Here is a 15,768-nt window from a genome sequence, read left to right as displayed (position 1 = left end):
TTAGTTTCTCTCTTTCTATATATTTTTATTTATCTATCTCTCAGGCGTGAATTGTGAATCTTAATTGATGAAGCTGATCACATATTACTGACCGGACTAGGCAAAGCTGAATGGTATTGCACAATAGGTTGGTGGAAGCCGGTCAGTAATATTTGCTCTGCTTCCACAATTAAATTCAAGAGCCATGCCTGATATATACACTGTATATTAAAATGTAAACTAAGTGATATTGTTCCTTACTGCCTTCTTAATAACATACTGCACATAAGTAATAGCAAGAGGATGAGACATAAGACAATTTGATGTGCAAATAATATATTTTTGAAGTAAAAATAAAAGCTATTCTGGAGTTGAACATTAAACTTGCATCCTATTTATTTGCACCTCTCATGTGTTGAAAATTAGCATAAAATGCTTTGGTATATAAGTCTCCTCTCCAAAAATCAATTCCAGATTGCTCAGTTGACGAGGCCTTGGGTTCAGATGAACAAGGATTCGTTGCTACTCCGTTGTCTCTTGCTGTGTAGTGCCGGTCCCTATAAGAGAAAAAACATTGCATTTAGATATACAGGAATATAGTATAATTTCCCATCGGTTGAAAAATACAGAAAAATAGTGTTCTTTTACAGTCTAATGACAAATTTGATTACGGAAAATGTATTTACAGTTTAAACTTTCAGGTGGTCATACCTAGGCCTCTACTGACGTGGGACTCAATAATGGTGTCTATGGATGGAGGAGGAACATTTGGAAGGAGGCCGAGTGTTCTAGGGTCATCAGGACGTAGAATCCTCTGCCTTGGCAACCCCCTCTCAGAATGCAGTCGTTTCCTCAAAATGGCTGCCTGCAGATCAGGGATGTAGCTGTAGTCCTTTGCAACTTTCAAGGTGTAGACAGTCCATCTCCCGGATTTCTTTTGGTATTGTCGACGGAAGCTATAAAACATTTTTTTTAAATCCAAGTTCTAATTTTGTAGAATACATTAATAATTAAAAAATATAATATTGCTGAAAAACAACCTGTTGGTCTAAAATTATTAATTCATTACAAAGTAAAAAAGGTGTATACATAATTTATTAACTGTAGACCAATATGCTTTTCTGAAGAGTGTGTACTGAGAAATTATTGTTAATCTTACATCATTTGGCCTTCTTTGTTAAGCTGTGGTGGTCTGTTTATATGGTGGTTGTAGTCAAGGGCTGCCAGGAGAGTCCTTGCCTCATAAACCGTCGGCGAGAAACTGAAACGCTTACTTGCATACATCAGGATGTGGTTGTGAAAGGACTCCAGCTGACAGGTAGATCTGTGGAAATAATTTCTGAAGAATTATACCACAGACTAGAGGTCTTCATGGATCCACCCATACTCGAAACCCGAGGTCCGACCCGGGACACGAACGTTTCTGGATCCAATATTTATGTGGGGTTTTTTTTGGATCTGGGTCGGATATTTCATAATTGTAGTGGGTCTCGGGTACCTGTGTACCAATAACCAGCATAGGCCCTCTGTGGAACCAGTTTGAGACCCCTGGTATAGCAGATTACATCAAAGTTTGATTAATTTATAAAAAAAATGTTTTCATGTGTTTACATACACAGTTCATTGATAGCCCAAAAGGTTTAGCTATGCCCTTTATTTTGCTACATGGACATCAGACATAAGTTCACATTGAAAAAGGCTTGTGGTAACTGAACTTACCGGAAAGGCAGATATCTGTGCACATCTTTCAGCCATCGCTTGTTGAGCACAATCTTTTCTAGTGCCTTGTGAGCCTGTGACCCACTCTCCAGCCATTCCTTCTCCTGATTTTCTGGCAGGCAATCATGCATGCATTGGCCAAGGTACCATTTGCGCCCATTGGTAACATGGTGGAGCACACTGCTCCAGAGTTTCTACAAGAAGTAGTTGAAGATTATATCAGACAGTGGAACAACAAAAATAAACATGGATAAATAGTTTAGGTTTTATGGTGTTGTAATTTGTGCGCTCTGATCTAAGGCTGGCAGTGTGTCAAATGACTGAAAATAGACTTTGGAGTCTGTATGTATAAAGTTTTTGCATTAGAAATTACATTTTTGTTAGACTGCCCATGTGTGTGCAAAGTGCTTTGGATTACGATTCTTGAGACTTTTTCATTGTCAAGTTCGGGTTTGTTTATGGTCAGTCTATCCACATGATTAAATGCTTGTTTCTCAAGGCTTCCTCAAGACAGTTAACAATATTGTACTAAATGTAAACATTTATGTAGTTACTTTCCAAGATTTCATAATCCGAATTCAGAGGTCTTACCCGGAAATGGCCATCCGTCTCTGCCGTCTTACAACAGTACCAGAAGTGGTTAACAATGTCTTTTGTCCACTTCAGTAGTATCTTTTGCCCTGACAAACAACATATTTAGAATATGATAGAGAAATATGTTTAAATGTCCATACATCTGAAACTTCAAAAATAGGAAAACCCACTGCAGTGATCTTCTTGGCCAGATTCTTCGCTCCATGCCACATATCCCATGAGTGAAGTACTCCAGAGTCCTTGTATCTACCAGAGTTAGGATCTTGTAAACAAAACAAAAATGAGTCATTTATAAGTTAATACATGCAACAGACAAATCATACACACCTACTAAACATAAAAAAGGATTTTACATTTGCACTGTAAATAATACCAACTTACTCATAAGAGAAGAAATCTGAGTGTACATATTTCTGTGAGCTTTATTTCAGTTAGAAGTTTGTCCATGGTTCTTACAAAAGCCTCTCTTTCCATAATGACAGAGTTTCGCTGGGTCTGCCTTTTGTCAATGGTCACAACTGATATGATTTCCTTTGATCCGTTCTCCATCGTGGTGTAGGTGCAGTATTGGGCACAGTGGCCTGGACTATCCATTCTTCCATCTGCTGTAAAAGTCAACAACAACAATGATTTGAAAACAAGAATTGAAATGAAAAACTTGAAAAGTACAAGACAAGATCAAAGAAAAGCAAGATAAAATTGGATAAGGAACCTTGTACTTTTAAAAAATCTACATAACAAAAATTACCAAATAAACTATATTATGATGTTTGGAGTCTGCACACACAATTTAAGTTTGGAATTTCCATTATTTGAAGAAGCCAGGGGACATACCTAGCACAACAACACTGTCTTTATCCTGCAGCCGTTGGATTGCTGTAGATCTCTTCCCTTCCCAAAATTCCTTGATTGCTCCTAGGCAGTAGTTGTCTTGATTGTTAAAGAATAAGTCCTTCCCAACAAAGCCCATATTCATATAATTGAACAAGTGGGAGACTTTATAGTAGTTATTCCCAGACAGGAGTATGTTTGTAGCCATCATAAAGTCCCCTGCCTGAATCCCATATTTTAGTGTGGGCTGTGAGTTCCACCTCCATATTCGGTGACCATTGGAACATATCTGTAAGATATCAAAAAATGAATTAGATTGATCGACATGTGTCCCCACCATAGTTTTAAATTTGTATAGATGTGTGTATGTATATATATAAAAAAAGAGAGTGTGTGTGTGTGTAATTAAAATACAGAATGTACAAAAATAAATATATAAGTGACTAAGTGGGACATGTTAATGTGTGCACATTTTCTGATTCCCACCACAAGATGTATGTTTCTTATGAAACAAAAACGAAATGGTTTGTAAAAATTAAAGGTAAGCGAATAGTTTACATTTATATGATCTTGTGGTATAGAGATACTTTTTGACTCACCCGTTCAATGATTGTTCCTGTGCCTCTTGAAGTCAGATTTACTTCAAATGGTGCTGAAGCCTGGCACGCCTGATTTGTCACATTGTTTGTGAAATTGCATTTCGAAAAAGGCAGCTTTAGATATGTAACCAGCTGTTTCAAATTGGATTCATACACTATCGATGCTCGTTGTCCAATTAAATCATCCTCACATAAGACCTGGAAGCTAGTAGAAGAAGGGACCGAATCTTCTTGTTGTGGCGGTACTTCATTTTCTGTGGAAAGATGTACAGTCTCTTCCAGGCCAATGAACGGAAGCTTTTCCATCATCTCAATTGTTTTTTTTTCCTCCCCTACTTCTGTCAATGTAAAAAAAAAATACAGTATGCATCATTAACATGTGCTTACTATAGGAAAAAGTATTTTGTTTTTTTCAATTTTGAAAAGATCTCAGTAAAATAGAAACGTATTATAGACACAACATTACATTATACAGTGTATAAAGTTTTTCAACTTTTCTTCCATTCAATAACAAGAAATCACATATAGTCTATGTTTAGCTTGCCATTGGTCTAAGCCTACCCACATACATTTACAGTCACAGAACATTCATAAACTATGGTGTGAAAAAAGGGTAAACTTGCTTCGGACAAACCTCATACAAATAGATGGGATATAGTCATCAGCCGAACTACTATCTTCACTAGCTGTTTCCCATGCATCATCATCATCTGGGTCTCTCCAGTCAATCCTGAAAATAAAATAAAAAATTGCAAAGACAAATACAGAATAACTCAATGGATTACACAGTAATTACGCGCCAAACTTTGTCCAGAATAATAATAATAAGATTACACAGAATATTACACAAAGGGTGTGTTTTTTGGGAGGATTCAGTTTCAGATCTTGAGAGCTCTCATCGTGGGTATAAAACAGGGAAAGTATAAATCTATGGATTAGAATAATACTTACACTGTGTTTTGAAGATCATTAGCGTCTTCTGTTACGCTAATGGTGGACTCATCATGAATACTCATCTTAGAAAAACTTAAAAAAAATAATAATAAAGAATTAAAACAGTGTTTTAAAATGAGGTGGATTTGTTGTAAACCAAGTCTGCACCACAACAGCTCTTTGTGTCATTTGTGCATAGCTGGTTTAAATATAATAAATGATTTTAAGTGAAAGGACTTTATTCAGTTTCACTATTGTTAATTTCAACAAATAACAGTTTATTACTTATAATACGGTTTTAAAATCACCTTTCATCTAGTGCCTGTTTTTCTGTTTCAGCCATGGAAAGGACTTCAATATCAGACTCCAGAAAGCAGTGTTCTCTTTAAAAGAAAAAAATGCAGTTATTCATTTGGTGTACTTATCATACGTAGTTAATTTGAAAAGTATTATTATAAAACTTGTTTATACCTTACCTATGTGATGATGACTCACTGGATGGTGCTATGGTCGATAGAGTTTGAATTGGCATTCCATGGGCCCTATCTTGCACCCAGCGCAATTGACTTTGTACACTGACGCATGTATCATTCCTATTTTGCACCCGCGCAAAGCGCGCTTTTCCCTCCACAGAAGCACGTCGCTAAACTAGGGAATGAACTTGCGCTCCCTGGGCGGTTCAGCGCAAAAAAGGAGGCGTGTTCCGGCGCAAACGTTCCTTCATGCTATTTTGCAGGTTTAGAAAACAATTGCGCCACTAACCAGGAAAAAATAGTTTAAAGTCAGTGGCGCGTTGCGCATGTTATTCATATGCTATTTTAAGGGCGCATGCTTGGCCATAATCAATGTAGCGTGTGCACAACGCGCATACACTTTGATTCTCTCATCTACACAGAAGCAGCAGTTTTCACTTTTGCAAATCATACATTATTATGATGGATAGATAGATAGATAGATAGATAGATAGATAGATAGATAGATAGATTTATTATAAAAGCATACATCTAGCTTACACATTTACCCAAATTATCATACGCCTTTTTAACCGAAGTTAATTTGGGTGGGTTTCTCCATCCCCAACGTCCCTGACGAGAGCGTTGCTCTCCTTGGCTGTGAACCGCTCCTGGCGCGCGTCTGGCAAATCCGCCGTTATAATAGGAATCCGCTTTAGAACAAAGCGCGTCTGCTCTTAAAGGGAATGTGAGATGACGCTCTGATTGGTTTATTTCACGTTACGCCCAAACCACACCTATGAATAATGAAGCTACTTCAGACCAACCCATTTTAGATTTGCGCCTGGCGCAAGAGTCATTTATCCCGCTGGGAAAATAGCAACAGCGCCAAGACCCGCCCACAAAGTTACTTGCGCTTTGCGCTTTGACACTTGCGTTTCAGATCGTTAAAATAGGGCCCCATGTCTCTTGCAAGGAGTTGATGTAGATGGGCCTCCTTTTTCATAACTGTTTGAAAAATATTAAAAATTTAGTTTACCATCTCGAACCCATAATACAGAGTAAGCGAGCGAACCAGCAACATTGGAACACGCGCTCTGTCGCTCTCATTCTAACTTAGTATTTTGACAATCACGTCTTTTCGAACGGAGAGATATATGAATTATCAGACCCCTATCAAATCAATATTCCATCTAGCTAGTATTAATAGATGTTGTTAAAAACGGCCGCCGTTCGTGAATAATTATAATTACGTTTATACTATGATATCGAACAAGATAGTGAACTGCAAATGAAGCTACTTTCTCCAGCTAGATATAGCACAAATGTGGATTTACATTATACTATACATGACAGCTAGCCCGTTTTACACAAGACATCATCGTTTCACAAAATATACGGATAGATATAACGTTAGTTAGCTGAATGGATGCATAAGTTAACTTACCTGTTTATTAAAATGCAAGCGAGATCGGCATCTCTCTGTAGTTTAAGCTTGTCACGAAGCTCTCTCCATCTTTGAAATGCAGCTCCAATATTTACCCGTGTCTTGTTTCTTCTCTTGTCCCAAAACCTTCTAAGGTCATTATTTCACCCGTACGTTTGCGCTTCACAGAACGTGCAGGCAAAGCATAATCGTGATCCATAACTAAGTTATTGATTGCATAGAAACTGTGTCTATTCCTCGTTTAGTGAGATCAAATAATAAATCTACTGCAGGATCTAGAAAAAATCTAATTGTTATTAAACCAGAAAATGTTGCTATTAGTAATCAAAAACAATTTCTAAAGCTAGGTCTTCTAAACATTAGATCACTCACACCTAAGGCAGTTATTGTAAATGAAATAGTCACGGATAATAGCTTCGATGTACTTTGCCTTACTGAAACTTGGCTTAAACCTAATGATTATTTCGGTCTAAATGAGTCTACTCCATCAGGATACTCCTATAAGCACGAACCCCGTCTGATTGGTCGTGGCGGCGGTGTTGCAGCGGTCTATAGAGATATTCTCAATGTTACTCAGAAAACGGGTTATAAGTTTATTTCATTTGAAATACTTGTACTAAATGTTACGCTCTTAGATGTTAGAAAAAAATCCATATTATCTCTAGCCTTGGCTACCGTATATAGACCGCCTGGGCCTTACGCTGATTTCCTAAAAGAGTTTGCAGATTTTCTCTCAGATCTATTGGTCAATGTCGTTAAAGCATTAATTGTTGGAGATTTTAACATACACGTAGATAATTCAAATGATGCGTTAGGGGCTGCGTTTATAGATTTATTAAATTCTTTTGGGGTCAAGCAAAACGTCACCGGACCAACTCATCGTCTTAATCACACACTCGATTTAATTATATCATATGGAACCGATCCAACCGATATAGATATCATTCCACAAAGTGATGATGTCACTGACCATTACTTGGTAACTTGCATATTACGTACTGCTGTAATATGTCATGCGGCGCCGCGTTATCGACCAGGCAGAACAATCCTTCCATCCACCATAGATAATTTCTCAAATTGCTTATCTAATCTGTCTCAGCTGCTGCCTGAACCCAAACAAACAGATGAACTAGAAGAACTAACTAGCACTATGAGCACCATTCTCTCTAGAACATTGGATGTTGTTGCACCCATTAGATTAAAAAAGGTCAGAGAGAAAATTAAAGCACCATGGTACAATAATACTACGCATGTTCTAAAGAGAGAAACCCGTAATTTAGAGCGTAAATGGAAACAAACTAATTTAGAGGTCTTTAGAATCGCGTGGAAAGACAGTATGTCACGTTATAAAAAGGCCCTAAAAGCGGCCAGGGCTGAGCACCTCCGCAAACTAATAGAAAACAACCAAAACAATCCTAGGTTTTTATTTAACACCGTGGCTAGACTAACAAATAAACAGACGTCACCCGAACAAAATATCCCGTTACAGTTTAGTAGTAATGATTTCATGAACTTCTTCACTGAGAAAATAGAAAACATCAGAACCACAATTGTAAACGTTCAATCCTCAATCGCACCTTATAATTCAGCCTCAATTATCCCCCCGCAAGAACAATTACAGTGCTTTACAACTATAGAACAAAAAGAGTTAAATAAACTTATCACTTCATCTAAAACAACAACATGTTTATTAGATCCTATACCAACTAAACTACTGAAAGAAGTGTTACCTATAGTGGAAGAGCCTCTCCTCAATATTATTAACTCATCTTTATCTTTAGGTCATGTTCCAAGAACATTTAAACTGGCAGTTATAAAACCTCTCATTAAGAAACCACAATTAGATCATAATAATCTAGCAAATTATAGACCCATTTCAAATCTACCTTTTATGTCTAAAATACTAGAAAAAGTTGTGTCCACTCAACTGGGCTCTTTCTTGCAAGAAAATGATATCTATGAAAAGTTTCAGTCAGGATTCAGACCGCATCATAGCACTGAAACTGCGCTCGTTAAAATCACAAATGATTTACTCTTAGCTTCTGACCAAGGCTGCATCTCAATACTAGTTTTACTTGATCTAAGTGCTGCGTTCGATACTATAGATCATACAATACTCTTAGATCGACTACAAAATTATACTGGTGTTCAAGGACAAGCATTAAGCTGGTTTAGATCATACTTATCAGACCGCTACCATTTTGTCTATTTAAATGGAGAAAAATCGATCATAACTCCAGTAAACTATGGAGTGCCGCAGGGATCTGTGTTGGGCCCTCTGTTATTCTCAATATATATGATACCACTTGGAAATATTATAAGGAAACATGGAATTAGTTTCCATTGTTATGCTGATGACACTCAAATATATATTTCATCATGGCCGGATGAAAACGCTAAATTATCCAAATTGACAGAGTGTGTTAAAGATATAAAAGATTGGATGACGCGTAATTTTCTTTTATTAAATCCAGACAAGACAGAGGCAATACTTATCGGTTCAAAAAACCGCCCACAGAACCTCTCACAATACAACTTTGACATCGTAGGATGTCCTGTTACTTTATCCTCTACAGTAAAAGACCTGGGTGTTATACTCGATTGTAACCTGTCTTTTGAAAATCATATTTCGTATGTTACAAAAACAGCCTTTTTCCACCTTAGAAACATTGCTAAGCTACGTAATATGCTATCAGTTTCTGATGCAGAAAAGTTAGTTCATGCATTCATGACCTCGAGACTAGATTACTGTAATGCTTTATTAGCCGGTTGTCCTGCATCCTCAATAAACAAGCTACAGTTAGTCCAAAATGCCGCTGCTAGAGTTCTTACTAGATCAAGAAAATATGATCATATAACACCGATTTTATCATCACTACATTGGCTACCTATAAAGTTCCGTATTAATTATAAGGTATTGCTACTGACTTATAAAGCCCTAAACGGCTTAGCTCCAGTCTATTTAACCGATCTTCTATCGCCCTATAATCCATCGCGCTCTTTAAGATCAATAAATTCAAGGCTTTTGGTCATACCTAGGATATCCAGATCAACCAAAGGAGGGAGAGCATTTTCACATTTGGCTCCAAAACTCTGGAATAGTCTTCCTGATACTGTTTGTTGCTCGGACTCGCTCTCCCAGTTTAAAACTAGATTAAAGACGCATCTTTTCAGCCAGGCATTCATATAATATTGTTAATCTCACAGTTTCAAACTACAATCCGGCCTCTAGTTCATAAATGCCAGAGGAGAACTGGCCCCCGACTGAGCCTGGGTTCTCCCAAGGTTTTTTTTTCTCCATTAGGTCACCTGATGGAGTTTTAGGACACCATTAGGTCACTTGATGGAGTTTTTTGGTTCCTTGCCACTGTTGCCTTTGGCTTGCTCAGTTGGGGATATTTTGGGGATATTTAATTTTATTCTATCAATCAATAAATTCCACTAGCAACAAACTTTGTTGTATTATTTTATTTTAATACTGTGAAGCTGCTTTGATACAATCTGTATTGTGAAAAGCGCTATACAAATATACTTGATTTGATTTGATTTGATTTGATTGAGGTATAAATACTAATATAACCACTATAAATAGTCTCGATCAAGGCTAGCTACTACTTCTTTCTTCTTCGTCTCTTCTTTGCTTCTGTTCCCCTTTGTGTTTGGCGGTTCTGCCGGGTTCCGCAGGAAGTTAGAGAAACTAGAGGAGTCAAAGGTTATATAACGTCATAGACGGCCGACAAAACGGAAATAAAGAAACGTGCCGTGTCTTCGAATTAAACTAAATTTCTCCGGATTTTAAAGTTCGTGGAAACTGTCGGGATAATGTAAGTACACAACTAAAGAAAATATATAACATAGATATAGTGATTTTAGCTATTTTTAAAGCAGAAAAATTACATATTGTGCCTTTAAATCACGTAACTACTATAAAGTTTACACGGTTTACTCAACATTTTACGGGGTCTTTTCAGAAAGGTTTTCATCGTGTGTCTGTTTCTTTTTTCTATACAAAACGGTAAGATGTTAGCGAACTACTTTGTTGTAATTAAGTTATTAGGGAATCGGATTCATATGGACAAATTACAAGGGTTGATATTGTCATCAGCGGTTGTCTTTATATTTACATTTATTGTTGTTATCCCCTCCTTGAACTGCCACCTTACCGTGGTGGAGGGGTTTGAGTACCCGAATGACCCTAGGAGCTATGTTGTCTGGGGCTATATGCCCCTGGTAGGGTCTCCCAAGGCAAACAGGTCCTAGGTGACGGGTCAGACTAAGAGCGGTTCAAAAACCCTTATGACGACTATAAATTCGAGGACCGTGACGTCGCCCGGTATGGCGCAGCCGGGGCCCCACCCTGGAGCCAGGCCCGGGGTTGGGGCTCGTATGCGAGCGCCTGGTGGTCGGGCCTCCCCCCATGGGGTCCGGCCGGGCTCAGCCCGAAGGAGCGACGTGGGGCCACCCTCCCGTGGACCCACCACCTGCAGGAGGGACCGTAAGGGGGCGGTGCTAAGTGGGTTGGGGCGGCAGTCGAAGGCGGGGGCCTAGACAACCTGATCCCTGGACGCGGAATCTAGCTCTAGGGACATGGAACGTCACCTCTCTGGCGGGGAAGGAGCCTGAGGTTGTGCGTGAGGTTCAGAGATTCCGACTAGAGATAGTTGGGATCACCTCTACGCACGGCTTGGGCTCTGTAACCACACTCCTCGAGAGAGGATGGACTCTTCACCACTCTGGAGTTGCCCATGGTGAGAGGCGGCGGGCTGGTGTGGGTTTGCTTATAGCCCTCCAGCTCAGCCGCCATGTGTTGGAGTTTACCCCGGTGAACGAGAGGGTCGCTTCCCTGCACCTTCGGGTCAGGGATAGGTCTCTCACTGTCGTTTGTGCCTACGGGCCGAACGGCAGTGCAGAGTACCCGGCCTTCTTGGAGTCTCTGGGAGGGGTGCTGGAAAGTGCTCCGACTGGGGACTCCGTCGTTCTACTGGGGGACTTCAGTCCACGTGGGCAGCGACAGTGACACCTGGAGGGGCGTGATTGGGAGGAACGGCCCCCCTGATCTGAACCCGAGTGGTGTTCTGTTATTGGACTTCTGTGCTAGTTACAGCTTGTCCATAACGAACACCATGTTCAAGCATAAGGGTGTCCATCAGTGCACATGGCACCAGGACACCCTAGGCCGGAGGTCGATGATCGACTTTGTGGTCGTTTCATCTGACCTCCGGCCGTATGTCTTGGACACTCGGGTGAAGAGAGGGGCGGAGCTGTCAACTGATCACCACCTGGTGGTGAGTTGGATCCGATGGCAGGGGAGGAAGCTGGACAGACTCGGCAGACCCAAACGTACTGTGAGGGTCTGTTGGGAACGTTTGGCCGAATCTCCTGTCAGAGAGATCTTCAACTCCCACCTCCGGCAGAGCTTCGACCAGATCCCGAGGGAGTCTGGAGATATTGAGTCCGAGTGGACCATGTTCTCCACCTCCATTGTCAACACGGCCACTCGGAGCTGTGGCCGTAAGGTCTCCGGTGCCTGTCGAGGCGGCAATCCCCGAACCCGGTGGTGGACACCGGAAGTAAGGGATGCCGTCAAGCTGAAGAATCTCCTATCGGGCCTGGCTGGCTTGTGGGACTCCTGAGACAGCTGATGGGTACCGACGGGCCAAGCGGACTGCAGCCCGGGTGGTTGTGGAGGCAAAAACTCGGGCCTGGGAGGAGTTCGGTGAGGCCATGGAGAAGGACTTTCGGTCGGCCTCGAAGAGATTCTGGCAAACCGTCCGGCGCCTCAGGAGGGGGAAGCAGTGCCCTACCAACGCTGTTTACAGTGGAGGTGGGCAGCTGTTGACCTCGACTGGGGATATCACCGGACGGTGGAAGGAATACTTCGAGGATCTCCTCAATCCCACCGTCACGTCTTCCATTGAGGAAGCAGAGGCTGAGGGCTCGGAGGCGGACTCGTCCATCACCCAAGCTGAAGTCACCGAGGTAGTCAAGAAACTCCTCGGTGGCAAGGCACCGGGGGTGGATGAGATCCGCCCTGAGTACCTCAAGTCTCTGGATGTTGTGGGGCTGTCTTGGCTGACACGCCTCTGCAGCATCGCGTGGCAGTCGGGGACAGTGCCTTTGGACTGGCAGACCGGGGTGGTGGTCCCTCTTTTCAAGAAGGGGGACCAGAGGGTGTGCTCCAACTATAGGGGGATCACACTTCTCAGCCTTCCTGGGAAAGTCTATGCCAGGGTACTGGAGAGGAGAATCTGGCCGATAGTAGAACCTCGGATTCAGGAGGAACACTGGTGGTTTTCGTCCCGGTCGTGGAACACTGGACCAGCTCTATACCCTCTACAGGGTGCTGGAGGGCTCATGGGAGTTTGCCCAACCAATCCACATGTGCTTTATGGATTTGGAGAAGACATTCGACTGTGTCCCTCGCGGCATCTTGTGGAGGGTGCTCTGGGAGTATGGGGTTCGGGGCCCTTTGCTAAGGGCTATCCGGTCCCTGTACGACCGGAGCAGGAGCTTGGTTCGCATTGCCGGCAGTAAGTCAGACTTGTTCCCGGTGCATGTTGGACTCCGGCAGGGCTGCCCTTTGTCGCCGGTTCTGTTCATAATTTTTATGGACAGAATTTCTAGGCGCAGCCAGGGGCCGGAGGGGGTCAGGTTTGGGGACCACAGGATTTCATCTCTGCTCTTTGCGGATGATGTTGTCGTGCTGGCCTCATCAAACCAGGACCTCCAGCATGCACTGGGACGGTTTGCAGCCGAGTGTGAAGCGGCTGGGATGAGAATCAGCACCTCCAAATCCGAGGCCATGGTTCTCAGTAGGAAAAGGGTGGTTTGCCCGCTTCAGGTTGGTGGAGAGCTCCTGCCTCAAGTGGAGGAGTTCAAGTATCTTGGGGTCTTGTTCACGAGTGAGGGAAGGATGGAACGGGAGATTGACAGGCGGATCGGTGCAGCTTCTGCAGTAATGCGGTCCCTGTACCGGTCTGTCGTGGTGAAGAAGGAGCTGAGCCGCAAGGCGAAGCTCTCGATTTACCGGTCAATCTACGTTCCTACTCTCACCTATGGTCATGAGCTGTGGGTCATGACCGAAAGGACAAGATCCCGGATACAAGCGGATGAAATGAGCTTTCTCCGCAGGGTGGCTGGGCGATCCCTTAGAGATAGGGTGAGAAGCTCGGTCACTCGGGAGGAGCTCAGAGTAGAGCCGCTGCTCCTTCACATCGAGAGGGGTCAGTTGAGGTGGCTCGGGCATCTTTTCCGGACGCCTTCCCGGGAAGGTGTTCCGGGCATGTCCCACCGGGAGAAGACCCCGGGGAAGACCTAGGACACGCTGGAGAGACTATGTCTCCCAGCTGGCCTGGGAACGCCTCGGTGTCCCCCCGGAAGAGCTGGAGGAAGTGTCTAGGGAGAGGGAAGTCTGGGCATCCCTGCTTAGACTGCTGCCCCCGCGACCCAGTCCCGGATAAGCGGTAGAAGATGGATGGATGGATGGATAACTGTTGTTATATATTTTCTGTATCATTCTTGTATTCTCTATATTCTTGTTGAATGAGTATTGATAGTCTATGGCTCATCACTATTATCAGAGCAGCTGAAAAGCCTCTTTATTTCATGTCAATAGATCCTGTTTTCTCCTCATTCATTATGCTGATGTCTTCAGATCTGTAAATTCACACATTAAGCTAATTTTATTGTCATCAGATTTGAGCAAACGACACGATCAGCTATTGTGACATCTAGATATAGGCTAGGTAAGTTTTATAATGGCTTTTATTTCAATAATCTGTGATGAACCATGTTTCATATGCAACACAATAAACAAAATATATTTATATCTGTAAATATATTTTTATGTTTTAATCTTTTTTTCTTCTTCATTTTTTATAATATGTGACCATAAATACTTAAAGTGGATGGACTATTTTTTTTTAACTCAGTAAGTGATTTCTTATTGATTTTGTCAGACCTGCTCCTTCTCCTCCAGTGAAGCTCCTCCTCCTTCAGTAAAGCTCCTCCTCCTTCAGTAAAGCTCCTCCTCCTTCAGTGAAGCCCCTCCTCCTTCAGTAAAGCTCCTCCCACTGCAATTCACTAATAAATGCTGGAATATTCCCATCAGCTACAAGTGAAGACGAGCATCAAACCATCAGGAAGAGCTGAAATCTGCAAAGACAGAGTTTATTGAAGGACAGTGAGAACATGAGAGATCCAGAACACTGCAGAATGAAACACACTGAAGAACAAAGAGGTTGGTGTTTACTCCTGATTCTTCATTAGTGAGGCTGAAGAACATTAAGGTTATAAAGCAGTTCATCAGATTTAGCTCTGTTATAGTAGGACAAATCTAGTTGTGAATTATAATTAAAGCAGCAAATAATATGAACCGGGTGCAAACACTTTTTTTTAACAAGGATGTTTGTTATCTGTAAGTCATTATTAGTATTATCTGAGCATTTTTTTCTGTTTATTTTACATCTGGTTCACAATTACTGCAACCATGTTATCAAAATTATGTCTTAATACAGTTTTTGCGCATTCTAAAATATTGTTATTATCTTGCTAAAACACCAACATTTAAAAACAATGATCAAATAAATAGACTTTGCTACACGTAGTTAGTTTGTGTAAAAACAGGGAGTGTTAAAATTATAGCATTATTGCGTATTTTTTAAATGTTAATATTTTAGGTAGTTGCATAGTTTATCAAATATTTAATAGTTCTCACTTCAAAAATGTGATTTACTCAGAGCCCCTAAAGGGACATGGTGATGGAAAAACTATATTTCATTGTTTTTGCGTTCTTTAGGGTTGCAAATGAACAAAGACGTTTGCTTTCCTGCTCCAACCCCCTCTTTCTTACCACAAGGGCCATTAGTGATCCGTAAAGAAGTGCTGATAGTGATAAAGGTCTGTCGGCCAAGATGTGTGTGTACATCTGAGGTTTGCTAAATGTCACACCTTCAGTACGATGTGGGAAAGCTGTAATCTGCTGATTGGTCAGTTTAAATGTCTCACATTTGGTTTCAATCACATGTTCAAAAGGATTAAAGAAGATTGTGAGGCTTTGTCTACAGCTGGTGTTAAGATGCGTTTTGGTCAATTGGATCACAAGTATACAAGGGCCCAATCCCATTTACACCTGGTGTTTCAAATCCATCTCTATTGTCCACTTTTGTTCTGTTTCTTTGAGGGGACGGTCTATGGGCAGGTAAATGAACGGGCT

Source organism: Abramis brama (genome assembly GCF_963993115.1).
Source record: "Abramis brama genome assembly, chromosome: 6".
Classification (NCBI taxonomy): Eukaryota; Metazoa; Chordata; class Actinopteri; order Cypriniformes; family Leuciscidae; genus Abramis; species Abramis brama.
Note: the sequence above shows the minus strand (reverse complement) of the source record.